We start from the raw sequence: 27,015 nt of genomic DNA, 5'->3' as shown, positions 1-27,015 counted from the left end.
GAGAAATGACTGAAGTCTTTGTCTCCTTCCTGCCGGTCACTTGTTCTCTGTGGAGATTAGTAGTGAAATGTGCGACTATGTTATGGTGTATTGTCATAGTACAAGTCGATGTACATACAGGATTATTCATAGAAACACGCAACAGTTCTGACGGACAATTTCTAGACCTTTCAGTTTCAGTAGAAAAAAAAACACTGTACATGGTTTGGTGTGAAAATGGTGTAACACAGGATCTGTCCACACACAGTGCCTAAAAAAATAGACATTTACATTGTGTATTGCAGACGTCCAGGAGAGGAAAAGGAGAAACCACTGCAAATTGATGTGAAAGCAACCCCTGAAGAAGCACGTCAGCAAAACAACATGGCTGCATTTACTGAATTCAGGGAGATGGTCGTGTGGTCTTCTAATAAGTATGTAGTTCTTCCATTACTTCTATTATACTTGTGTATATCTATAAATGAATATGCAAAAGATGATGAAGGCAGCACATCAATGGCTGAAATTTCAAGTGCGGTTCACCATGTGCAACATTTCGGTCCCAAGTGTGGACCTTTCTCAAGCAAGGGCTGCTTGAGAAAGGTCCACACTTGGGACCGAAATGTTGCACATGGACCAATAAATCGCACGTGAAATTTCAGCTATTGGTGTGCTGCCTTCATCATTTTTTGGATCTATTGTAAAGGTTTGGTACATGCCTGGAAGGCTTTTGCACCCTATTGTAATTTTGTGCTGCCTTTTGTTTTTAAATTATTAATGTATATGTATGTGCAGCGCTCCAAAGTCCTGGTCATTGCAGTATTGTCGCTCTTCCACCAGGGGGAGTGATGGTACGTCTGATGGCACTAAAGGAGTTCACCTGACCAGGTATCACAGTCACACACACACTTCACACTCCAACCACCAGGGGGAGCAAAGGGTTCTATCTATTAGGCCACTCCTCACACTCGGGTAAAACTGGGGGTTGGATAGGAAGTTAGGGAGAGAAAGCTGCTGGGTGAGACCCAGGAAAGACCTGTCAGGCAGACAGGGAGAGAAGGAGGAACATCTGAGCTGCAGACAGAGGTCCCTGTCAGGGGTGGGATCCTGACAGAGACTTAGCAAGAGATAGAACGTTACGGAGCTGCGCCTGCACCTCATTGCGGCAGCATCCTAAGAAAGGACAAGAAGCAGAGTATATTGTGGAGAAGTGAGAAACGAGATCACAGCACAAGGAGATAACACCAGGAGGAGTCCTGCCTTAAGATCGGTAACATCCTTCTGAGGCGCGTAGCCGGTGGCAGGAACACCGAGGGAGTAATAGGCTCTACGCATTACTTCAAACAACGGCAGGACAGTTAATTCCAAGTTGGCTGCCCAACCTTTAACCTAATGAAGACAACGGAGGCAAATTGTGGGAGAGGGGCGTCACTAGAGTCCCTATAAAATAGCTCCAGGCCTACCCCATCATACGGGTCGTCCTATCCATAGCAACTGGGGGACGGAGAGAGAAACAGAAACATACACGACAGTTGTTGTGAGGACTATCCCGTGGTGCTCAGCAGGGAAGTACTACAACACACAGGTGCTAGTAGGAAGGCTACTGATTTCCACCTGCAAAGGGAACTCTGGATGTGCCTTCGGACCGGCCGGACTCAGCCAGCCCTGTGAACAGTGCTCTGGACTGTGGACGTTGAAGTCTTCAGTAAAAGGTAAAGAGACTGCAACCTTGTGTCCTCGTTATTTACTGCCACCTACACGATCATCATCTACCTTACTGGGAAGCCCTGGGGACATACTTTACCTGTGGGAAGGTATTCCATCTAGCTGCCATAACATCAAGCCAGCGGACCCCTAAGCAGCGTCGGTCACCCTGACCGAACACCACAGGTGGCATCACGAACACTTGACAAACTACACCTTTAAATTGGGCGCCCCTTGGCAGGGCCACGGACCGGGTCGGGCCACCGTGACATCCCCAGAACCGAGACAGAGGGACCCGGTACCGAGTACCCCACTGCCCTGCGCCTGGGGGCGATCCATATGTATATATCTATCATGTAATCAACGATAGGTCCTTCTGTCCGGAGTCTCCAGTGCCTGCGCAGTGTTGCTCAGCGCATGCCGTACTACCATTATCTCCAGGGCATCGGCTGGAGAAGCAGCTTTGAGAGAGAGAGAGAGAGAGAGAGAGACTGATAAAAAGAAATGGGTTTAATAGCTGGTATATATACAGCTCTGGCAAAAATTAAGAGACCACTGCAAAATGATCAGTTTATCTGATTTTCCTCTTCATAGATATATTTTTGAGTAAAATGTAAATTGTTCTTTAATTCTATAAACTTCTGACAACATGTCTCCAAATTTCCAAGCAATACATTTTGTATTTTTTTCTGACAAAGAAAAGTGGTCAAAATTAAAAAAAAACAGGGCTTTCAGACCTCAAAAAATGCAAAGAAAACAAGTTCATAATCATTTAGAAACAACAATACTAATGTTTTAACTCAGGAAGAGTTCAGAAATCAATATTTTGTGGAATAACCATGATTTTTAATCACAGCTTTCATGCGTCTTGGCATGCTTTCCACCAGTCTTTCACACTGCTTCTGGCGCAAAAATGTAAGCAGCTCTTCCTTGTTTGATGGCTTGTGACTTCCATCAGCCTCCTGAAAAACATTCCAGAGGTTTTCAATGGGGGGTGGTCTCTTAATTTTTGCCGGAGCTATATATATATATACATATACATATATATTGTAGGGTTTCCACTCAGTCTTTTGCATTTGAAGTAAGCACAGGAAGCTGTTTCAGTAAAATGTCTGGGCTGGTTTGTTAACCCCTCAATGACCGAGCCAATTTTGATCTTGACCCCTTCACCCCCAAAGGTGGTTTGCACGTTAATGACCAGGCCAATTTTTACAATTCTGACCACTGTCACTTTATGAGGTCATAACTGTCAGGGAGAGACTTGGTGAGCGAGAGCTAATAACCCGGGCTCCTGCAATTTCCCTAAGACTAGGGAAATCCTGACTGACCCTCTACCTGAAGTTTACACTGATGGTGTGCATGTTCAGGCCTTGAACCTCACCCTAACTCCTGAGCTCAGCCCTAGGCTGAAACCTCCACCCACCACCCAGTGAAGAGGTAATACTTAAATACCCACAGTTAGCACAGACAAGGATAAAGGAAAATATACACCACGCCGCAGACACTCAGGAATACACTATAAATGTGCAGGGCAAAATAAACACATATATAGGAAGGAGTAAATAAGACGAAGGAATATACACCACCAGCAAGGAATCTCCAACCACCAGCTCTCCACTCCAGACCGAGATAACAACGCAAGACAGAAGCTATAATCGGCGACGCCCAATGATGAGGAGAACTATTTAAAGGCCATGGAAATGGCCCAGCTTCCAATCCGAGGATCAGGTAAATTAACCCCGGAACAGCTAGACAAAATCTAACAGACGCCAATGAGTAAATAGTGGTCAAAAGCGGAATTACCGCTGTCTGTCGGACGACCTGGTCTGAACAGCGTCCGACATGACAGTACCCCGCCTTCTACGAGGGACCCCAGGGCCCTCACGGCTTATAGGACCCGGCTTGTCCGGATGACGGCGGTGAAACAACCTGACCAGCAGGTCAGCATGAACGTCCGAGGCTGGTACCCAGGACCTCTCCTCAGGCCCATAACCACGCCAGTGTACCAAATACTGTAAAGTGCGACGCACTACACGAGAGTCAACCACCTTGGAGACTTCAAACTCCAAATTACCATCCACCAAGACTGGAGGTGGCATAGGCGCCGCGTCCACAGAACCCATCACCTTCTTTAGAAGAGACATGTGGAACACGTTGTGTATCTTATACACCGTATGGAGCTCCAATCGGTACGCAACTGGGTTAATGACGGCGGTGACCCTAAATGGACCAATAAACCGTTGACCCAATTTAAGGGACGGTATCTTGAGTCTTATGTTTTTTGTGGATAACCACACCCAGTCATCCACACTCAGGTCCGGACCTGGCACACGCCTACTGTCAGCCACACGTTTGTACCTAGCACCCACACTCAACAGGCGCTGTTTAACTCTCCTCCAGACTGATGATAATTGTGTTCCTAACTGGTCCTCCTCCGGAACGCCGGAAGAGCCCCTCTGACTCAAGGTACAAAATTGAGGATGTAGCCCGTAAACACAAAAAAACGGAGACTCCCCAGACGACTCCTGGCGGTGATTATTGATGGCAAACTCAGCCAAAGGAAGAAAGGTAGACCACTCCTCCTGGTTATCAGAGACAAAGCAGCGTAAGTACTGTTCCAAATTTTGGTTCATACGCTCAGTCTTTCCATTTGACTGAGGATGAAACGCCGAAGAATGAGATAACTTGATTCCCAGCCGTGAGCAAAGCGCTCTCCAAAATTTTGCCACAAATTGAGACCCCCTATCAGACACGATGTCAGACGGAACCCCATGAAGTCTGACCACCTCCTGCACAAATGCCTGAGCCAGAGTCTTAGCATTAGGCAACGCAGGCAAAGACACAAAGTGCAACATTTTAGAAAAACGATCAACAATCACCAAGATGACCGTGTTTCCAGCTGATGAGGGCAAATCAGTGATAAAATCCATGGAGATTTCCGTCCATGGCTTACTAGGTACCTCAAGAGGAAGTAGTGTGCCAACAGGACGGGAGCGTGGCGTCTTAGCCCTAGCGCACGTGGTACAAGCTGACACGTATGAAACCACGTCCTGTCGGATCTTGGGCCACCAAAACCGACGTGACACCAACTCCAAGGTACCTCTAACCCCTGGGTGACCAGCCAGGACGGCATCATGATGCTCCGCCAAAACCTTTAGGCGGAGATGAAGCGGAACAAAAGATTTGTTGACGGGAAGCTCAGATGGTACCTGTTGTGATCCTAATCGCAGAGGATCTCAGGGTCTTCAGCAAAGTCTGCAAACATAAAAACTAGCTCTTAGGGAGGTGGTAACTGAGCTGACCACATACCTGATCCTAGCCCACAAATAATAGCAGCCGGGGAACGTGCCTACGTTGGTTCTAGACGTCTCGCGCCAGCCGGAGATCTAACTAACCCTTTCAGAGAAAATACAGACCTCACTTGCCTCCAGAGAAAGATACCCCAAAGTAGATACAGGCCCCCAACAAATAATAACGGTGAGGTAAGAGGAAAGGACAAACGTAAGTATGAACTAGATTCAGCAAAGAGAGGCCCACTAAATAATAGCAGAAATATAGAAAGCGGACTTATGTGGTCAGCGAAAAACCCTACCAAAATATCCACGCTGAATATCCAAGAACCCCCGCACCGACTAACGATATGGGGGGAGAATATCAGCCCCCTAAGAGCTTCCAGCAAAATCAGGAATCACATTATGAACAAGCTGGACAAAAACAGAATAATACAAATAAACAAAAAAAAACAAGAAAGCAGGACTTAGCTTATGTTGCAAAAATCAGGACCAGTAGACAAGAGCAACCAGACAAGGACTGATTACATGGATGCCAGGCAATGGACTAAGACTCCAGGAAGTTTAAATAGAAACACCCAGAGTCTTAACGAAGCAGGTGACTACAAACCTGGGGAAAGAGTATCCAAGAGCCATACCGCGAGTGACCACAAGAGGGAGCCCAAAAGTATAGTTCATAACAGTACCCCCCCTTTAAGGAGGGGTCACCGAACCCTCACTACGACCACCAGGGCGATCAGGATGGGCAGCGTGAAAGGCACGAACCAAATCGGCCGCATGAACATCAGAAGCGACCACCCAGGAATTATCCTCCTGACCATAGCCCTTCCATTTGACCAGATACTGAAGCCTCCGTCTAGAGAGACGAGAATCTAAGATCTTCTCCACCACGTACTCCAACTCGCCCTCAACCAAGACCGGAGCAGGAGGGTCAACAGCAGGAACCACAGGCACAATGTACCGCCGCAACAAAGACCTATGGAACACATTGTGGATGGCAAACGACACAGGAAGATCCAAACGAAAAGACACCGGATTAAGGACCTCCAATATTCTATAAGGACCAATAAAGCGAGGCTTAAACTTAGGAGAGGAAACCTTCAGAGGGACATACCGAGAAGACAACCAAACCAAATCCCCAACACGAAGTCGGGGACCCACACCGCGGCGGCGGTTGGCAAAACGCTGAGCCTTCTCCTGTGACAACTTCAAGTTGTCCACCACATGATTCCAAGTCCGCTGCAACCTATCAACCACAGAATCCACCCCAGGACAGTCAGAAGGCTCAACATGACCCGAGGAGAAACGAGGATGAAAACCAGAGTTGCAGAAAAATGGCGAAACCAAAGTAGCGGAACTAGCCCGATTATTGAGGGCAAACTCAGCCAATGGCAAGAAGGTCACCCAATCATCCTGATCCGCAGAAACAAAACATCTCAAATAAGCCTCCAGCGTCTGATTAGTTCGCTCCGTTTGGCCATTAGTCTGAGGATGAAAGGCAGACGAGAACGACAGATCAATGCCCAACTTAGCACAAAAAGATCGCCAGAATCTGGACACAAACTGGGATCCTCTGTCAGACACGATATTCTCAGGAATGCCGTGCAAACGAACCACATTCTGAAAAAACAAAGGAACCAGATTGGAAGAGGAAGGCAACTTAGGCAAGGGCACCAAATGGACCATCTTGGAAAAACGATCACACACCACCCAGATGACAGACATTCCCTGAGACACCGGAAGATCTGAAATGAAATCCATGGAAATGTGTGTCCAAGGCCTCTTCGGGACGAGCAAGGGCAAAAGCAACCCGCTGGCACGAGAACAGCAAGGCTTAGCCCGAGCACAAGTCCCACAGGACTGCACAAAAGCACGCACATCCCGTGACAAGGAAGGCCACCAAAAGGACCTAGCCACCAAATCTCTGGTACCAAAAATCCCAGGATGCCCTGCCAACACTGAGGAATGAACCTCGGAAATAACTCTGCTGGTCCATTTATCAGGAACAAACAGTCTATCAGGTGGGCAAGAGTCAGGTCTACCAGCCTGAAATCTCTGCAACACACGTCGCAAATCAGGAGAAATGGCCGACAAAATCACTCCCTCTTTAAGAATACCAGCCGGCGCTGAGACTCCAGGAGAATCAGGCACAAAGCTCCTAGAGAGAGCATCAGCCTTCACATTTTTCGAACCAGGCAGGTATGAGACCACAAAGTCAAAACGGGAGAAAAACAATGACCAACGAGCCTGTCTAGGATTCAGGCGTTTAGCAGACTCGAGATACATCAGGTTTTTGTGATCAGTCAAGACCACCACACGATGCTTAGCTCCCTCGAGCCAATGACGCCACTCCTCAAATGCCCACTTCATGGCCAACAACTCCCGATTACCAACATCATAGTTCCGCTCAGCCGGCAAAAACTTCCTGGAAAAGAAAGCACATGGTTTCATCATAGAGCAACCAGAGCCTCTCTGCGACAAAACAGCTCCTGCACCAATCTCAGAAGCATCCACTTCAACCTGAAAGGGAAGTGAGACATCAGACTGGCACAAAACAGGCACCGAAGTAAACCGACGCTTCAGCTCCCGGAAGGCCTCAATGGCCGCAGGAGCCCAATTAGTGACATCAGAACCTTTCTTGGTCATATCCGTCAGAGGTTTAACAACGCTAGAAAAGTTAGCAATAAAACGACGGTAGAAATTAGCAAAACCCAAAAACTTCTGAAGACTCTTAACAGACGTGGGTTGAGTCCAATCATGAATAGCTCGGACCTTAACTGGGTCCATCTCCACAGCAGAAGGGGAAAAGATAAAACCCTAAAAGGAAACCTTCTGCACTCCAAAGAGACACTTTGAGCCCTTCACAAACAAAGCATTATCACGCAAAACCTGAAACACCATCCTGACCTGCTTTACATGAGAATCCCAATCATCAGAAAAAACTAAAATGTCATCCAGATAAACAATCACAAATTTATCCAGATACTTCCGGAAGATGTCATGCATAAAGGATTGAAACACTGAAGGAGCATTAGAGAGCCCAAAAGGCATCACCAAGTACTCAAAATGACCTTCGGGCGTATTAAATGCAGTTTTCCATTCATCTCCCTGCCTAATGCGCACAAGGTTGTACGCACCACGAAGATCTATCTTGGTGAACCAACAGGCACCCTTAATCCGAGCAAACAAGTCCGACAATAGTGGCAGAGGGTACTGAAATTTAACCGTGATTTTATTCAGAAGCCGATAGTCTATACAAGGTCTCAAAGATCCGTCTTTCTTGGCCACAAAAAAGAATCCCGCACCAAGAGGGGAAGAGGATGGACGAATATGTCCTTTCTCCAAAGACTCCTTTATATAAGAACGCATTGCGGCATACTCAGGTACCGACAGATTAAATAATCGTCCCTTAGGAAACTTGCTACCAGGAATCAAATCTATAGCGCAGTCATAGTCCCTATGAGGAGGAAGAGCACTGGACCTGGACTCACTGAACACATCCTGATAGTCAAGCAAAAACTCAGGAACTTCTGAAGGAGTGGAGGAAGCAATAGACACCGACGGGGAATCGCAATGAATTCCCTGACAACCCCAACTTGACACAGACATAGCCCTCCAATCCAGAACAGGATTATGAGCCTGTAACCATGGCAGACCCAAAACGACCAAATCATGCATTTTATGCAGAACAAGAAAACGAATCACCTCCCGATGTTCAGGAGTCATGCACATGGTCACTTGTGTCCAATACTGCGGTTTATTCTCTGCCAATGGCATAGCATCAATTCCTCTAAGAGGAATAGGATTTTCTAAAGGCTCCAGGACAAAACCACAGCGCCTGGCAAACGACAAGTCCATAAGACTCAGGGCAGCGCCTGAATCCACAAACGCCATAACAGAGTAGGAAGACAATGAGCAAATTAAAGTCACAGACAAAATAAATTTAGGCTGCAAGTTACCAACGGCGACAGGACTAACAAACTTTGTTAGGCGTTTAGAGCATGCTGATATAACATGTGTAGAATCACCACAGTAAAAACACAACCCATTCTGACGTCTATGATTTTGCCGTTCAGTTCTAGTCTGAATTCTATCACATTGCATTAAATCAGGCGTCTGTTCAGACAACACCGCCAAAGGTTTAGCGGATTTGCGCTCCCGCAAACGCCGATCAATCTGAATGGCCAGCGTCATAGAATCATTCAGACTTGTAGGAATGGGAAAGCCCACCATCACATTCTTAATGGTTTCAGAAAGGCCATTTCTGAAATTTGCGGCCAGAGCACACTCATTCCACTGAGTAAGCACGGACCATTTCCGAAATTTTTGGCAATACACTTCGGCTTCATCCTGGCCCTGAGAAATAGCCAGCAAAGCCTTCTCTGCCTGAATTTCAAGATTGGGCTCCTCATAAAGCAATCCAAGCGCCAGAAAAAACGCATCAATATTCGCCAATGCCGGATCACCTGGCGCCAATGAGAAAGCCCAATCCTGAGGGTCGCCCCGCAAGAAGGAGATAACAATTTTAACTTGCTGAGCTGAGTCTCCAGACGAACGAGGTCTCAAAGATAGAAACAATTTACAATTATTCCTAAAATTCCTAAATTTAAATCGATCTCCAGAGAACAGCTCAGGAATAGGAATCTTAGGCTCTGACATAGGACTGCCAATAACAAAATCTTGAATGTCCTGCACACGAGCAGCAAGCTGATCCACACTAGTAATCAGAGTTTGCACATTCATGTCTGCAGCAGAATTTCAAGCCATTCAGAGGTAAAGGGGAAGGAAGAAAAAAAAAAAAACTCAGAACTTCTCTTTTTTCTTTTAATCCCACTTCTGCAATGCATTAACTATTCAGTGGCCTGGCATACTGTTGTGATCCTAATGGCAGAGGATCTCAGGGTCTTCAGCAAAGTCTGCAAACATAAAAACTAGCTCTTAGGGAGGTGGTAACTGAGCTGACCACATACCTGATCCTAGCCCACAAATAATAGCAGCCGGGGAACGTGCCTACGTTGGTTCTAGACGTCTCGCACCAGCCGGAGATCTAACTAACCCTTTCAGAGAAAATACAGACCTCACTTGCCTCCAGAGAAAGATACCTCAAAGTAGATACAGGCCCCCAACAAATAATAACGGTGAGGTAAGAGGAAAGGACAAACGTAAGTGTGAACTAGATTCAGCAAAGAGAGGCCCACTAAATAATAGCAGAAATATAGAAAGCGGACTTATGTGGTCAGCGAAAAACCCTACCAAAATATCCACGCTGAATATCCAAGAACCCCCGCACCGACTAACGATATGGGGGGAGAATATCAGCCCCCTAAGAGCTTCCAGCAAAATCAGGAATCACATTATGAACAAGCTGGACAAAAACAGAATAATACAAATAAACAAAAAAAACAAGAAAGCAGGACTTAGCTTATGTTGCAAAAATCAGGACCAGTAGACAAGAGCAACCAGACAAGGACTGATTACATGGATGCCAGGCAATGGACTAAGACTCCAGGAAGTTTAAATAGAAACACCCAGAGTCTTAACGAAGCAGGTGACTACAAACCTGGGGAAAGAGTATCCAAGAGCCATACCGCAAGTGACCACAAGAGGGAGCCCAAAAGTATAGTTCATAACAGGTACCTCCTCCTGAGCTTCGGCAATCTCAGCCTCAACCACGGTAGTGAGAGCTGAAACCACAACACCCTTTTGGAGGATGGGTACTGGATCCTCCCGAGGTTCTCCCCCCGGAAAACACCTGGACAGAGCATCCGCCTTAGTGTTTTTAGACCCCGGTCTGTAAGTGACCACAAAATTGAACCGCGTGAAAAACAATGCCCAGCGAGCCTGCCTGGGGGACAGACGCTTGGCTGACTCCAAATACAGCAGATTCTTATGATCGGTAATAACAGTTACCTGATGGACCGACCCCTCCAAGAAGTGTCACCATTCCTCAAAGGCCAACTTAATTGCCAACAACTCCCTGTTGCCGATATCGTAGTTACATTCGGCGGACGACAGTTTCTTGGAGAAATAGGTGCACGGACGTAAACCACTCAAAGATAAGCCTTGAGACAGTACCGCCCCCACACCAACCTCAGACGCATCGACTTCCACAACAAATGGTTTAGATACGTCTGGCTGCACAAGAATGGGGGCTGAAACAAAACTGTTCTTAAGAAATTCAAATGCGCGCACAGCAGCCTCAGGCCAAACAGAGAAATTGGTACCCTTTTTAGTCATGTCAGTTAGCGGTTTGGCAATGATGGAAAAATCCTTGATAAATTTCCTATAGTAGTTAGAAAACCCAAGGAACCGCTGAAGTGCTTTCAGGTTTTCAGGACGTTCCCAATGCAGCACCGCCTGCACCTTAGCGGCGTCCATTTTAAAACCAGAAGCAGACACAATATAACCCAAGAAAGGCAACTCTTAAACAGAAAATACACATTTCTCAAGTTTAGCATACAGCTTATTCTCTCTGAGAAGCTGTAACACCTGCCTGACATGATCTAAATGAACCTCACGGTCGCAAGAATATATGAGAATGTCATCTAGGTACACGATAACGAATTTCCCCAAAACATGCGAGAACACATCATTGATGAAATGTTGGAACACTGCAGGTGCGTTAGTCAACCCAAACGGCATCACCAAATTTTCAAAATGACCCTCAGGGGTATTAAAAACCGTCTTCCACTCATCACCTTGACGGACTCTTATGAGGTTGTACGCCCCACTGAGGTCAAGCTTGGTGAACCACTTAGCACCTGCCACCTGGTTGAACAAATCTGGTATCAGAGGCATAGGGTATGGATCACGAACCGTAACCTGGTTCAACTCCCTGAAATCCAAACACGGGCGTAATCCGCCATCTTTCTTCTTCACAAAGAAGAACCCTGCTGCCACCGGCGAGGATGACGGCCTGATGTGCCCTTTGCTCAAGCTTTCCGCAATGTAATCTTTTAACGCTTGTCTCTCCGGACCGGAGATGTTAAACATCCTTGCTTTAGGTAATTTGGCCCCTGGTTTAAACCTGATAGAACAGTCATAAGGACGATGTGGCGGCAACTCTGAACAACCCTTCTCAGAGAACACATCCACAAAATCCTGAAGTGACTCCTGAACGCTTGAAGTCACCGCAGCCACACATGTGGCCAGGCAATTCTCCTGGCAGAACTCGCTCCACCGAATTATGTCCTGAGTTTTCCAGTCAATTACCGGGTTGTGCATAGACAACCAAGGAAAACCCAAAACCACCTGAGCAGGAAGATTCCTGAGCACCTTACATGTAACCCGCTCAGAATGTAGAACTCCAATGTGGAGTTTCACCTCAGCCACAAATTCAGTAATCTCCCCCTGAGAGAGAGGAGCAGCATTGATGGTGACCACGCGGATAGGATGAGACAGTTTTTCAATCCTAAAACCTGCTGTGCGTGCAAACCCCTCATCAATGAGATTTGTGGCTGAACCACTATCTACAAAAACAGTAATTGGCAGCTCACTGGCAGCAACAAAAACCTTAGCAGGGAGCATGCACTGAGAAACCACCATGGACGATATACAAAAGCTCAGACTGGTCTCCTCCACAACCTCTGAGCTCAGAAGTTTTCCGCCATTGCGTTTTTCTTAGGCAGCAGAGGACAGATGTTAATAAAATGACCAGTTTTACCACAGTAAAAACAGGCTCCCTGCTTCCTGAGCTCAGGGGCTCGATGCTTGACATGTGACACCCCTGCGATTTGCATAGGCTCCGTGGGCTCACCTGCAGCAACCTCACGTGAACCTAAACCCTCTCCCATAGGCGGTGTCTCATGCTCCCCCTGACGCAAACGGCGATCAATGCGGACAACTAGACTCACAGCGGAATCTAGAGAAGTAGGAGTCTCGTACATCAGAAGGGCTTTTTTAACCCTTCCAGAAATCCCATGTATAAACTGACTCCGCAATGCTGCATCATTCCATTGGGTATCGATCGCCCAGCGACGAAATTCAGAACAGTAGTCCTCTGCAACTCGCTCCCCCTGGCGAATAGAGCGTATCTTAGATTCTGCCAGAGCCATTCTGTCAGGTTCATCGTAGATTTTCCCAAGAGAAGAAAAAAAACTCTCCACAGAGACAAATGCTGCAGAATCAGATGGCAAAGAAAACGCCCATGCTTGGGGATCCCCACTTAACAATGACAACACCAGGCCCACACGCTGAGCCTCATTACCCGAAGATATCGGGCGCACACGGAAATATAGTTTGCAAGCTTCACGAAAAGAAACAAATTTACTGCGTTCCCCAGCAAATTTTTCAGGCAACGGAAATTTAGGCTCAGTAACTCTTCCTGTCGCTCCAGCTTGCACATTGGACACTGCTAGTCCCTATTGCTGCACTGCCCCCCTCAACTCAGTTACCTGTAGGGACAGCGCCTCCAACTGGCGGGTTATGGAAGTCATGGGATCCATGACAAAACAAAAAAAAAAAAAGAAACCCCTTTTTTTGTTGTTGTTGTTGTTGGGCCGATTATAATGTCAGGGAGAGACTTGGTGAGCGAGAGCTAATAACCCGGGCTCCTGCAATTTCCCTAAAACTAGGGAAATCCTGACTGACCCTCTACCTGAAGTTTACACTGATGGTGTGCATGTTCAGGCCTCGAACCTCACCCTAACTCCTGAGCTCAGCCCTAGGCTGAAACCTCCACCCACCACCCAGTGAAGAGGTAATACTTAAATACCCACAGTTAGCACAGACAAGGATAAAGGAAAATATACACCACGCCGCAGACACTCAGGAATACACTATAAATGTGCAGGGCAAAATAAACACAAATATAGGAAGGAGTAAATAAGACGAAGGAATATACACCACCAGCAACAAATCTCCAACCACCAGCTCTCCACTCCAGACCGAGATAACAACGCAAGACAGAAGCTATAATCGGCGGTGCCCAATGATCAGGAGAACTATTTAAAGGCCATGGAAATGGCCCAGCTTCCAATCCGAGGATCAGGTAAATTAACCCCGGAACAGCTAGACAAAATCTAACAGACGCCAATGAGTAAATAGTGGTCAAAAGCGGAATTACCGCTGTCTGTCGGACGACCTGGTCTGAACAGCGTCCGACATGACAATAACTCTGTTACGCTTCAATGGATCCTGGTGATCCTGAGATTGTTTTTTGTGAGATACTGTACTTCATGATAGTGGTAAAATTTCTTCAATATGACTTGCGTTTAATTGTGAAAAAAAACGGAAATTTGGCGAAAATTTAGCATTTTTCAAACTTTTAATTTCTATGCCCTTAACCCCTTCACCCCCAAGGGTGGTTTGCACGTTAATGACCGGGCCAATTTTTACAATTCTGACCACTGTCCCTTTATGAGGCTATAACTCTGGAACGCTTTGACGGATCTTGGCGATTCTGACATTGTTTTCTCGTGACATATTGTACTTCATGTTAGTGGTAAAATTTATTCGATATAACTTGCGTTTATTTGTGAAAAAAATGGAAATTTGGCGAAAATTTTGAAAATTTTGCAATTTTCCAACTTTGAATTTTTATGCCCTTAAATCACAGACATATGTCACGCAAAATACTTAATAAGTAACATTTCCCACATGTCTACTTTACATCAGTACAATTTTGGAACCAAAATTTTTTTTTGTGACGGAGTTATAAGGGTTAAAAGTTGACCAGCAATTTCTCATTTTTACAACACCATTTTTTTTTAGGGACCACATCTCATTTGAAGTCATTTTGAGGGGTCTATATGATAGAAAATACCCAAGTGTGACACCATTCTAAAAACTGCACCCCTCAAGGTGCTCAAAACCACATTCAAGAAGTTTATTAACCCTTCAGGTGTTTCACAGGAATTTTTGGAATGTTTAAATAAAAATGAACATTTAACTTTTTTTCACACAAAATTTATTTCAGCTCCAATTTGTTTTATTTTACCAAGGGTAACAGGAGAAAATGGACCCCCAAAGTTGTTGTACAATTTGTCCTGAGTACGCTGATACCCCATATGTGGGGGTAAACCACTGTTTGGGCGTATGGCAGAGCTCGGAAGGAAAGGAGCGCCATTTGACTTTTCAATGCAAAATTGACTGGAATTGAGATGGGACGCCATGTTGCGTTTGGAGAGCCCCTGATGTGCCTAAACACTGAAACCCCCTACAAGTGACACCATTTTGGAAAGTAGACCCCCTAAGGAACTTATCTTGATGTGTGGTGAGCACTTTGACCCACCAAGTGCTTCACAGAAGTTTATAATGCAGAGCCGTAAAAATAAAAAATCATATTGTTTCACAAAAATGATCTTTTCGCCCCCAATTTTTTATTTTCCCAAGGGTAAGAGAAGAAATTGGACCCCAAAAAATGTTGTGCAATTTGTCCTGAGTACGATGATACCCCATATGTGGGTGTAAACCATTGTTTGGGCGCATGGCAGAGCTTGGAAGGGAAGGAGCGCCATTTGACTTTTCAATGCAAAATTGACTGGAATTGAGATGGGACGCCATGTTGCGTTTGGAGAGCCCCTGATGTGCCTAAACATTGAAACTCCCTACAAGTGACACCATTTTGGAAAGTAGACCCCCTAAGGAACTTATCTAGATGTGTGGTGAGCACTTTGACCCACCAAGTGCTTCACAGAAGTTTATAATGCAGAGCCGTAAAAATAAAAAATCATATTTTTTCACAAAAATGATCTTTTCGCCCCCAATTTTTTATTTTCCCAAGGGTAAGAGAAGAAATTGGACCCCAAAAAATGTTGGCCAATTTGTCCTGAGTACGATGATACCCCATATGTGGGTGTAAACCATTGTTTGGGCGCATGGCAGAGCTTGGAAGGGAAGGAGCGCCATTTGACTTTTCAATGCAAAATTGACTGGAATTGAGATGGGACGCCATGTTGCGTTTGGAGAGCCCCTGATGTGCCTAAACATTGAAACTCCCTACAAGTGACACCATTTTGGAAAGTAGACCCCCTAAGGAACTTATCTAGATGTGTGGTGAGCACTTTGACCCACCAAGTGCTTCACAGAAGTTTATAATGCAGAGCCGTAAAAATAAAAAATCATATTTTTTCACAAAAATGATCTTTTCGCCCCCAATTTTTTATTTTCCCAAGGGTAAGAGAAGAAATTGGACCCCAAAAAATGTTGGCCAATTTGTCCTGAGTACGATGATACCCCATATGTGGGTGTAAACCATTGTTTGGGCGCATGGCAGAGCTTGGAAGGGAAGGAGCGCCATTTGACTTTTCAATGCAAAATTGACTGGAATTGAGATGGGACGCCATGTTGCGTTTGGAGAGCCCCTGATGTGCCTAAACATTGAAACTCCCTACAAGTGACACCATTTTGGAAAGTAGACCCCCTAAGGAACTTATCTAGATGTGTGGTGAGCACTTTGACCCACCAAGTGCTTCACAGAAGTTTATAATGCAGAGCCGTAAAAATAAAAAATCATATTTTTTCACAAAAATGATCTTTTCGCCCCCAATTTTTTATTTTCCCAAGGGTAAGAGAAGAAATTGGACCCCAAAAAATGTTGGCCAATTTGTCCTGAGTACGCTGATACCCCATATGTGGGTGTAAACCATTGTTTGGGCGCATGGCAGAGCTTGGAAGGGAAGGAGCGCCATTTGACTTTTCAATGCAAAATTGACTGGAATTGAGATGGGACGCCATGTTGCGTTTGGAGAGCCCCTGATGTGCCTAAACATTGAAACTCCCTACAAGTGACACCATTTTGGAAAGTAGACCCCCTAAGGATCTTATCTAGATGTGTTTTGAGAGCTTTGAACCCCCAAGTGTTTCACTACAGATTATAACGCAGAGCCGTGAAAATAATTTTTATTTTTTTTCTCAAAAATGATTTTTTAGCACCCAGCTTTGTATTTTTACAAGGGTAACAGAATAAATTGGACCCCAAAATTTGTTTTCCAATTTGTCCTGAGTACGCTGATACCCCATATGTGGGGGGGAACCACTGTTTGGGCGCATGACAGAGCTCGGAAGGGAAGGAGCGCCATTTGGAATGCAGACTTAAATGGATTGGTCAGCAGCCGTCACGTTGCATTTGCAGAGCCCCTGATGTACCCAAACAGTACAAACCCCCCACAAGTGACCCCATATTGGAAACTAGACCTCCCAAGGAACTTATCTAGATGTGTTTTGAGAACTTTGAACCCCCAAGTGTTTCACTAAAGTTTATAGCGCAAAGCCGTGAAAATAAAAATTCTTTTTTTTTTCACAAAAATGATTTTTTAGCCCCCAGTTTTGTATTTTTACAAGGGTAACAGGATAAATTAGACCCCAAAAGTTGTTGTCCAATTTGTCCTGAGTACGCTGATACCCCATATGTGGGGGGGAACCACTGTTTGGGTGCATGACAGAGCTCGGAAGGGAAGGAGCGCCATTTGGAATGCAGCCTTAAATGGATTGGTCTGCAGGCGTCACGTTGCATTTGCAGAGCCCCTGATGTACCCAAACAGTACAAACCCCCCACAAGTGACCCCATATTGGAAACTAGACCTCCCAAGGAACTTATCTAGATGTGTTGTGAGAACTTTGAACCCCCAAGTGTTTCACTACAGTTTATAACGCAGAGCCGTGAAAATAAAACATCTTTTTTTTCCCACAAAAATGATTTTTAGCCCCCCAAATTTTTATTTTCCTAAGGATAACAAGAGAACTTGGACCCCAGAAGTTGTTGTTCAATTTGTCCCGAGTACGCTGATAACACATATGTTGGGGTAAACCCCTTTTTGGGCGCACGGGAGAGCTCGGAAGGGAAGGAGCACTGTTTTACTTTTTCAACGCAGAATTGGCTGGAATTGAGATTGGACGCCATGTCGCGCTTGGAGAGCCCCTGATGTGCCTGGACAGTGGAAACTCCCCAATTCTACCTGAAACCCTAACCCAAACACACCCCTAACCCTAATCCCAACGGTAACCCTAACCACACCCCTAGCCCTGACACACCCATAATTCTAATCCCAACCCTAATCCAAACGTAAATGTAATCCAAACCCTAACCCTAACTTTACCTCCAACCCTAGCCCTAACCCTAACCCTACCCCTCACCCTAACCCTAAACGTGACTGAAATACGTGTCACTAAAATACGTGTCACTAAAATACGTGGCACTGAAATACGTGGCACTGAAATACGTGGCACTGAAATACGTGGCACTGAAATACGTGGCACTGAAATACGTGATACGTGGCACTTAAATACGTGGCACTGAAACACGTGGCACTGAAATACGTGATACGTGGCACTGAAATACGTGGCAGTGAAATACGTGGCACTGAAATACGTGGCACTGAAATACGTGGCACTTAAATACGTGGCACTTAAATACGTGGCACTGAAACACGTGGCACTGAAACACGTGGCACTGAAATACGTGATACGTGGCACTGAAATATGTGGCACTGAAATACGTGGCACTTAAATACGTGGCACTGAAATATGTGATACGTGGCACTGAAATACGTGGCACTGAAATATGTGGCACTTAAATACGTGGCACTGAAATACGTGGCACTGAAACACGTGGCACTGAAATACGTGATACGTGGCACTGAAATATGTGGCACTGAAATACGTGGCACTTAAATACGTGGCACTGAAATATGTGATACGTGGCACTGAAATACGTGGCACTGAAATACGTGGCACTGAAATACGTGGCACTGAAATACGTGGCACTGAAATACGTGGCACTGAAATACGTGGCACTGAAATACGTGGCACTGAAATATGTGATACGTGGCACTTAAATACGTGGCACTGAAACACGTGGCACTGAAACACGTGGCACTGAAATACGTGGCACTGAAATACGTGGCACTGAAATACGTGGCACTGAAATACGTGGTACTAAAATATGTGGCACTGAAATACGTGATACGTGGCACTGAAATACGTGGCACTGAAACACGTGGCACTGAAATACGTGATACGTGGCACAGAAATACGTGGCACTGAAATACGTGGCACTGAAATACGTGGCACTGAAATACGTGGCACTGAAATACGTGGCACTGAAATACGTGGCACTATGACTGTCAGAAAATGTTCATTAAACGGTTAGGGGTGAGGTTAGGGGTAGAGTTAGGGTTAGGGTTTGGATCCCTTTATCACCTTGATGGTGGTGGGTGGCTTTTCAGTGTGTTTTCTGTTTTTTTTCGATAAAAATGCATGCGTTTTTAACGCAAACAAACGCATGTGCTTAAAAACGCAAGAAAATACTGCAGGTTGTATTTCTGAAAATGAACGCATGCAGAAAAAAACCGCATGCGTTTGAAAACGCGACCAAACGCGTACAAAAAAACCGCATGCGTTTTCAATGTCAAATATAGGGAAAAAACGCATGCGTTTTTTTGTGCAAAAAACGCTGCAGACAAAAACGCAAGTGTGAAACCAGCGACGCTTTTTATAGCAAAAAAGTTTTTGCGTCTCCACATTTTGAGACCTATAATTTTTCCACATTTTGCTCCACAGAGTCATGTGAGGTCTTGTTTTTTGCGGGACGAGTTGACGTTTTTATTGGTAACATTTTCGGACACGTGACCATTTTTGATCGCTTTTTATTCCGATTTTTGTGAGGCAGAATGACCAAAAACCTGCTATTCATGAATTTCTTTTGGGAGAGGCGTTTATACCGTTCCGCGTTTGGTAAAATTGATAAAGCAGTTTTATTCGTCGGGTCAGTACGATTACAGCGATATCTCATTTATATCATTTTTTTATGTTTTGGCGCTTTTATACGATAAAAACTAAAATATAGAAAAAATAATTATTTTGGTATCGCTTTATTCTCAGGACTATAACTTTTTTATTTTTTTGCTGATGATGCTGTATGGCGGCTTTTTTTTTGCGGGACAAGATGACGTTTTCAGCGGTACCATGGATATTTATATCAGTCTTTTTGATCGTGTGTTATTCCACTTTTTGTTCGGCGGTATGGTAATAAAGCGTTGTTTTTTGCCTCGTTTTTTTTTTTTTTTTCTTACGGTGTTTACTGAAGGGGTTAACTAGTGGGGCAGTTTTATAGGTTGGGTCGTTACGGACGCGGCGATACTAAATATGTGTACTTTTATTGTTTTGTTTTTTTTATTTAGATAAAGAAATGTATTTATGGGAATAATATATTTTTTTTATTATTATTTATTTAGGAATTTTTTTTTTATTTTTTTTTACACATGTGGAAAAATTTTTTTTTTACTTTTTTACTTTGTCCCAGGGGGGGACATCACAGATCATTGATCTGGCAGTGTGCACAGCACTCTGCCAGATCGACGATCTGCTGTGCAGGGCTGCAGGCTTTCCAAGTGTCTGCTCTGAGCAGACACTCGGTAAGCCACCTCCCTCCCTGCAGGACCCGGATGCCGCGGCCATCTTGGATCCGGGACCTGCGGCGAGGAGGGAGGTAGGAGACCCTCAGAGCAACGCGATCACATCGCGTTGCTCCGGGGGTCTCAGGGAAGCCCGCAGGGAGCCCCCTCCCTGCGCGATGCTTCCCTATACCGCCGGTACACTGCGATCATGTTTGATCGCGGTGTGCCGGGGGTTAATGTGCCGGGGGCGGTCCGTGACCGCTCCTGGCACATAGTGCCGGATGTCAGCTGCGATATGCAGCTGACACCCGGCCGCGATCGGCCGCGCTCCCCCCGTGAGCGCCGCTGATCGATGATGACGTACTATCCCGTCGGCGGTCATACGGGCCCACCCCACCTCGACGGGATAGTACGTCAAATGTCGGGAAGGGGTTAAAACACGTCACACAAAATAGTTCATAAATGACATTTCCCACATGTCTACTTTACATCAGCACAATTTTTTAAATATATATTTTTTTGTTAGGAAGTTAGAAGGGTCAAAAGTTGACCAGCGATTTCTCATTTTTCCAACAAAATCATTTTTTTTATTGATCACATTACATGTGAAGTAAATTTGAGGGGTTTATGTGATAGAAAGTACAGAAAGGTGACACAAGTCTAAATAACTGCACCCCTCAAAGTACTCAAAACCACATTCAAGAAGTTTATTAACCCTTCAGGTGCTTCATAGAAACTGAATCAATTATGCATGGAAAAAATGAACATTTTATTTTTTTCACAAAAAATGTACTTTAGACTCAAAGTTTTTTGTTTTCACAAGAGAACCAGGAGAAAATGGACCTCAAAATATATTGTGCAATTTTTATTGAGCATTCCCATACCTTATGTGTGGGGGAAATCTACTGTTTGGGCGCACGGCAGGGCTCGGAAGGGAAGAAGCGCCGTTTGCCTTTTGAATGTAAAATTTACTGGAATAATTAGTGGATGCCATGTTGCTGTTGGAGAGCCAATGATGTGCCTAAACAGTGCCTGTGTTTATCAGGCAATCCCTACATGTTTTGTAACTAACCGCCACACACATGTGGCCGCGGGGACTTGAACATGTGACTTGAGCACCAGCGATACTCGAGTAACGAGCACTTGCGTTCATCACTAGTAAATATCTTACATTCACATCAACTTATAATCTTTTGAAGTTACAGGCATGAAGTCTGAGCCTGAAATACTGATATTTTTCACTTACCCTTTCTATCAGATGCAGTGTTGTCATGGAAAACAGAACCAATAATATCACATTCACACCTAAAGCCGCCACTGTTGTCATTAAAATTAGTAGTGCAGACTCAGGCTTTGGACCTGTAACTTGTAGGGATCATATCTCAGGCCAGAAGTAAAATATATAAAAAATGTTTTTCACATTTCTTATGCATATTCATGAGGCTGATCTTCTTGAAGGTCTCTTTAAGGCCTGTCCCACACGTCCAGATAATTCCGGTACCAGAAAAATCGGTACTGGAGTTATCCGTGTCCGTGTGTCCGTGAGCTCACGTGGCACATCAGTGTGGCACACGTGCGGCAGCCGTGTGCCGCCCGTGTGCCGACTGGGTACCACATGGACCGTGCAGGAGACAGCGCTAAAGTGAGCGCTGTCCCCTGCTTTGGGTGCTGAAGCCGCCATTCATTTCTTCTCTCCAGCAGCGTTCGCTGGAGAGAAGAAATGAAAAATCATTGTTTTTTGGGGTTTTTTGCGGTTGTAATAAAGATGTTTGTCACCACCCCCCTCCCACTACCTGTGCGCCCCACCGCTGGAAAGAAAATACTCACCCGGCTCCCTCGAAGCGTCCTCTCCGCGCCGCAGCTTCTCCTGTATGAGCGGTCACGTGGTGCCGCCCATTACAGTGATGAATATGCGGCTCCACCTCCCATAGGGGTGGAGCCGCATATTCATGACTGTAATGGGCGGCACCACATGACCGCTCATACAGGAGAAGCTGCAGCGCGGAGAGGGCGCTTCGAGGGAGCCGGGTGAGTATTTTATTTCCAGCGGTGGGGCGCACAAGGGGTGGGAGGGGGGTGGTGACAAACATCTTTATTACAACCGCAAAAAAACCCAATGATTTTTCATTTCTTCTCTCCAGCGAACGCCGCTGGAGAGAAGAAATGAATGGCGGCTTCAGCACCACGCTGGGGGGACAGCGCTTACTGTAGCGCTCTCTCCTGCACGGCACACGGACTGCACACGGACAGCATCCGTGTGCGGTACGTGTTTTACACGGACCCATTGACTTTAATGGGTCAGTGTGATCCGTGCGCTCCCAGGAACACTGACATGTCTCCGTGTTTTGCACGCGGACACACGGTCCGTGAAAACACGCAGACATGTGCAGAGACACATTGATTTTAATGTGTCTATGTGTGTCAGTGTCTCCGGTACGTGAGAAAACTGACACCTCACGTACCGGAATCACTGACGTGTGAAACCGGCCTAAATCGAGTGTGTCATCAGAAAATGACCTATTGTTTAAATCAGGGTTTTGTGTTACATGCACATTAAAAAAATGGCCAGTATTTGTTTTCTTATCACGAGCTGCATAAAAAACATAATTGGTAATGTTTCGACACTGGCCACTAAGGTTATTTTAGAGACTCATGTTTCACATTTTTTAGCAGGCTCATTATCAGCAGAGGCAGGATTGTTATGACAGGTAAAACTTCTTATAAGGGTATGTGTCCACGTTCAGGATTGCATCAGGATTTGGTCAGGATTTTTCATCAGTATTTGTAAGCCAAAACCAGGAGTGGGTGATAAATGCAAAAGTGGAGCATATGTTTCTATTATACTTTTCCTCTAATTGTTCCACTCCTGGTTTTGGCTTACAAATACTGATGAAAAATCCTGACCAAATCCTGATGCAATAATATTAGAAAATACCTACAATTAGAAATGTAGCGTAGTTCTTCTGCTTCACTATGTTGCTTACCCCATGTGCAGGGCATTGCAGTATCTTAAGTATCCATGGTTACAACCACTCATATAGGTTAGTGGTTGTATCCATGGATATCTAAGCTACTGCAATGCCATGCACATAGGGTGTAACAGACATAGAGAATCAGACCTATACCACATTTCTACTTGAAGGTATTTGTTAACCTTATTATTATTACATCTACTACATATTGGGATAGGATCTTGGAGATGGAAATACCCTTTTAAAGATGGAAGCTTAAGGGTATGTGCAGACGATCAGTAAACGCTGCGTGTTTCTGCTCATTCATGAGTAAAAAGATAAATTCATTGCGTAGTACCAGTTACAACCCTTAGAGGTCATTAGTTAGCCATGTATCCTGTTTCTACATACACAAGTGTTTTCTGCTTTAAAGGGAATCCGTCACCTCATTTTTCGCAGATAAGCTGCGGCCACCACCATCAGGGGCTTATCTACAGCATTCTGTAATGCTGTACATAACCCCCCCCACCTGATGTAACCTGAAAGATAAGAATAATAAATTGGATTATACTCATCCAGGGGGCGGCCTGTTGAGGGCAGATCGAAGTACTGCAGTGTGCAGGCAGCGGGAAAGCTCAGAGAGGCCCAGCGCCTGCGCACTGCTGTACTTTACTCTGCCCTCAACAGGGCAAATCAATACGCCTGCGCAGGAGCCGCAACAGGGAAGCAAGGAGGATGATGACATCGTATGAAGATGGGAGGCGCCGGACCCAGACCTGCAACGCCCATCAGACCCAGACCGCCCCTGGGCGAGTATAATCTGTTTTTTCTTATCTTTCAGGTTACATTGGGGTCTTATTAACAGCATTACAGAATGCTGTAGATAAGCCTCTAATGGCGGTGGCCGCAGCTTATATGCGAAAAATGAGGTGACTGATTCCCTTTAAGTAAGCAGTGTATTCTTGTTAGAACCTCAGCTCTCCAAGTAGAAAGAGTTTTGCAGACACGTGTTCCCGGGCTTTCTGAAGAGATACATGTGTGTCCTGGCTCTCTCTCTTCACTACAATCACCCCCTTTACCAGTGGTTCCAGGTGAGAGTCTAATGCATTTGCAGCGCCCCAGAGTCCTGGTCATTGCAGTAGTATTATTCCTCCACCAGGGGGAGTGATATTATGTCTGAGGGCAATAAAGGAGATCTCCTGTCCAGGTATCACAGACACACCACACACTTCACACTCCAGCCACCAGGGGTAGCAAAGGGTTCTATCTATTAGGCCACTCCTCACAGTTAGGTAAAACTGGGGGTTGGAGGGAAAGTTAGAGAGAGAGTTCCTGGCTGGAGACAGAGAGAAAGGTCTCCAGACCGAGCTGGCTGGAGCGAGGTCCAGTCAGATCCAGACTGCGGTCTGAGGAGGACGAGGGACCATGGAGCTGCGCCTGCCCCACGTGCGGCAGCATCCCAAGAAAGAGACATTGAAAGGAAGCGTGTTCTAGTGAGTGAGAAACGAAGGCATAGCAACAAGTGGATTCCAGAGAGGATAGTAGACGAGAGGAGCTGCATCCTTCTGGTGCGCGTTCCGGTAGCCAGAATACCGAGGGAGTAAAGTGCTCTACGCCATTGCTTCAGAGACTGGCAGGACAGTCAATTCCAAGTTGGCTGCCCGACCTTAATACCTAAGAAGACACGGTGGCAACTTGTGGGGGTCGGGGTGTCTCTAGGGTCCCTATAAACAAGCCTCAGGCCATCAGTCATACGGGTTTTGTTCCATCCGACCACGGGGAACAGAGAGAGAAGAGTAATAACAGTGAGGACTTCATTAGAGCTTAAGCAAGTGAGGACCTACTGTGTTACTGTGCGCATAGGAAGGCTATTGCATTCCACCTGGATAAGGACACTCTGGATTTGCCTTCAGACCGGCCGGACTCTGCCTACCCCGTGATCCGGAGCCCAGGACTGTGGACACTGAAGCCTTCAGTAAAAGGTAAAGAGACTGCAACATTGTGTCCTTGTTATTCACCGCGCCTTACACCATCACCATCTACACTCTGGGAAGCCCTGGGGATACACTTCACCTGTGGGAAGGTATACCATCAAGCTGCCATAACATCACCCCAGCGGACCCCTAAGCAGCGTCGGTCACCCTGACCGAATACCACAGGTGGCGTCACGAACATTATACAAACTACACCTTTAATTGGACGCCCCTCAAAGGGCCACGGACCGGGTCAGGCCACCGTGACATCCCCCGAACCGAAGGACCCGGTACTGAGTACCCCATTGCCCTGACGTGGGGGCGATTCACATTTATGTGTTTGTGTTAGAATCTGTACATGCTAGCCATTATGCAGCCACCGTGTAGTGTATATTGTGCTCTGTATCCTTATAATGTTCTTTGCACTGCATACAGATAGATCCATTTCTGAATATAGCAGAGCAGTGCTAGCTGCATGAACTTTGCCTTAGATAGCTATGATTACTGCATCTCTGTATTACACTGCTACCGTACAGTTGCTGTAATGTCCCAGTTACTGATGCTAATTACCCTGTATCATGCTGTTGTCGTAATGTGCCAGTACTGATATGCTGTTTAGTCTTTGCAGTTTTTACCATTGTCATCTACTATCATCCATCAATATCATTATCAGTACCATCCACTACGATTGTCATCCATTATCATCTGTTATCGTTCACATTATCATATCAAAAAATATAGACTTAAGAATCCATACAGTCTGTTTACTGAGAAGTGGATGAAAGGTTTATCTGTATGCTTGAATCCTCACACCATCATACGTGGAGGAAGGCAGAACACTGCGAGTTGGACGCTGCATTCTGCAGCGTCCAACCCGCAGCATTCAGATGTTACAGCATACTGGATGGAATTTAAAGAAATCCCATGTCCACTATGCGTCCAGAGACGCCCGCAGGTCACCCGCAGACGGACATGCGCCATGTTTTTTCAGACCCCAGCATGTCAATTTCACCAATACAATGTATTGGAGACGCGGTGATTCTGCGCCGTTCAGTGAACACTTGCGGATTCACCTGCGATCAACAGATGGTAGCACTTTGGACGCAGCGGACATGCTCTGTGTCCAAAGCGCTGCCAATTCCTGATCGTCTGCACATACCCTCAAGCTTTTAAATCCTTTCACAGAAGAACCAAATTAAATCTGCATGTTTATACCTGGCTCGTATCCACCGCCCTGCACTCACATATCACGGTAATTGCACCAATTTGCTTCATCTGCCGCAGTTTATGGATTTGGAGTTATTATCCGGGATGTCAGAGGAATTACATGTCCCGTTCGGTTGTAAATAAGCATCTTTACACTCCATCAGCTCTCATACATTACATGGACACATTCCCCTACGCCACACATAGTAATTACAAGCACCAAATGGAGAAAAATGTTAGAATTAGTCTGGTGGGGGATTTCTGTTTAATTTCATATATTTAAATGATAGAAAACAAAGTTGTATTTATATCGCCTTATATTGTTAGGGAAGATTGAAGGAGGATTCTGATTTAATATAAATGACTATAAATCCTGGTATAATAAAATGTGTTTCCATTCTTCATTTTTTCCAAGATTTCTGCGTCTATCCATCTAACTAGTTCACAAAAGAAAGCAGCAAATCCAGGAAAAGGAAAAGTGGATATTAATTTAGCCCATTGATATGACATTTCATAAGGACTTGCTTTGAGATTTTTCTTGCTTTTTCTTGCTCTTTCTTTCTTTCTTTCTTTCTTT

General features: G+C 45.4%; 1 long non-coding RNA gene across 2 annotated transcripts; it reads left to right on the top strand.

Moving 5' to 3' along the window:
• On the top strand, positions 1 to 26,988 carry LOC143809574 (uncharacterized). Of its 2 annotated transcripts, none has more exons than XR_013222344.1 (3): positions 1 to 69; positions 285 to 413; positions 26,854 to 26,988. It is a non-coding gene; the product is annotated as an uncharacterized LOC143809574 (long non-coding RNA). The 2 variants fall into 2 exon arrangements; XR_013222345.1 differs by having other exon boundaries at positions 63 to 196.
• Positions 26,989 to 27,015: the final 27 nt, after the last annotated feature.

This window comes from Ranitomeya variabilis, chromosome 2 (genome assembly GCF_051348905.1).
Source record: "Ranitomeya variabilis isolate aRanVar5 chromosome 2, aRanVar5.hap1, whole genome shotgun sequence".
Taxonomy (NCBI): Eukaryota; Metazoa; Chordata; class Amphibia; order Anura; family Dendrobatidae; genus Ranitomeya; species Ranitomeya variabilis.
This window is presented reverse-complemented; position numbering and strand designations above follow the sequence as displayed.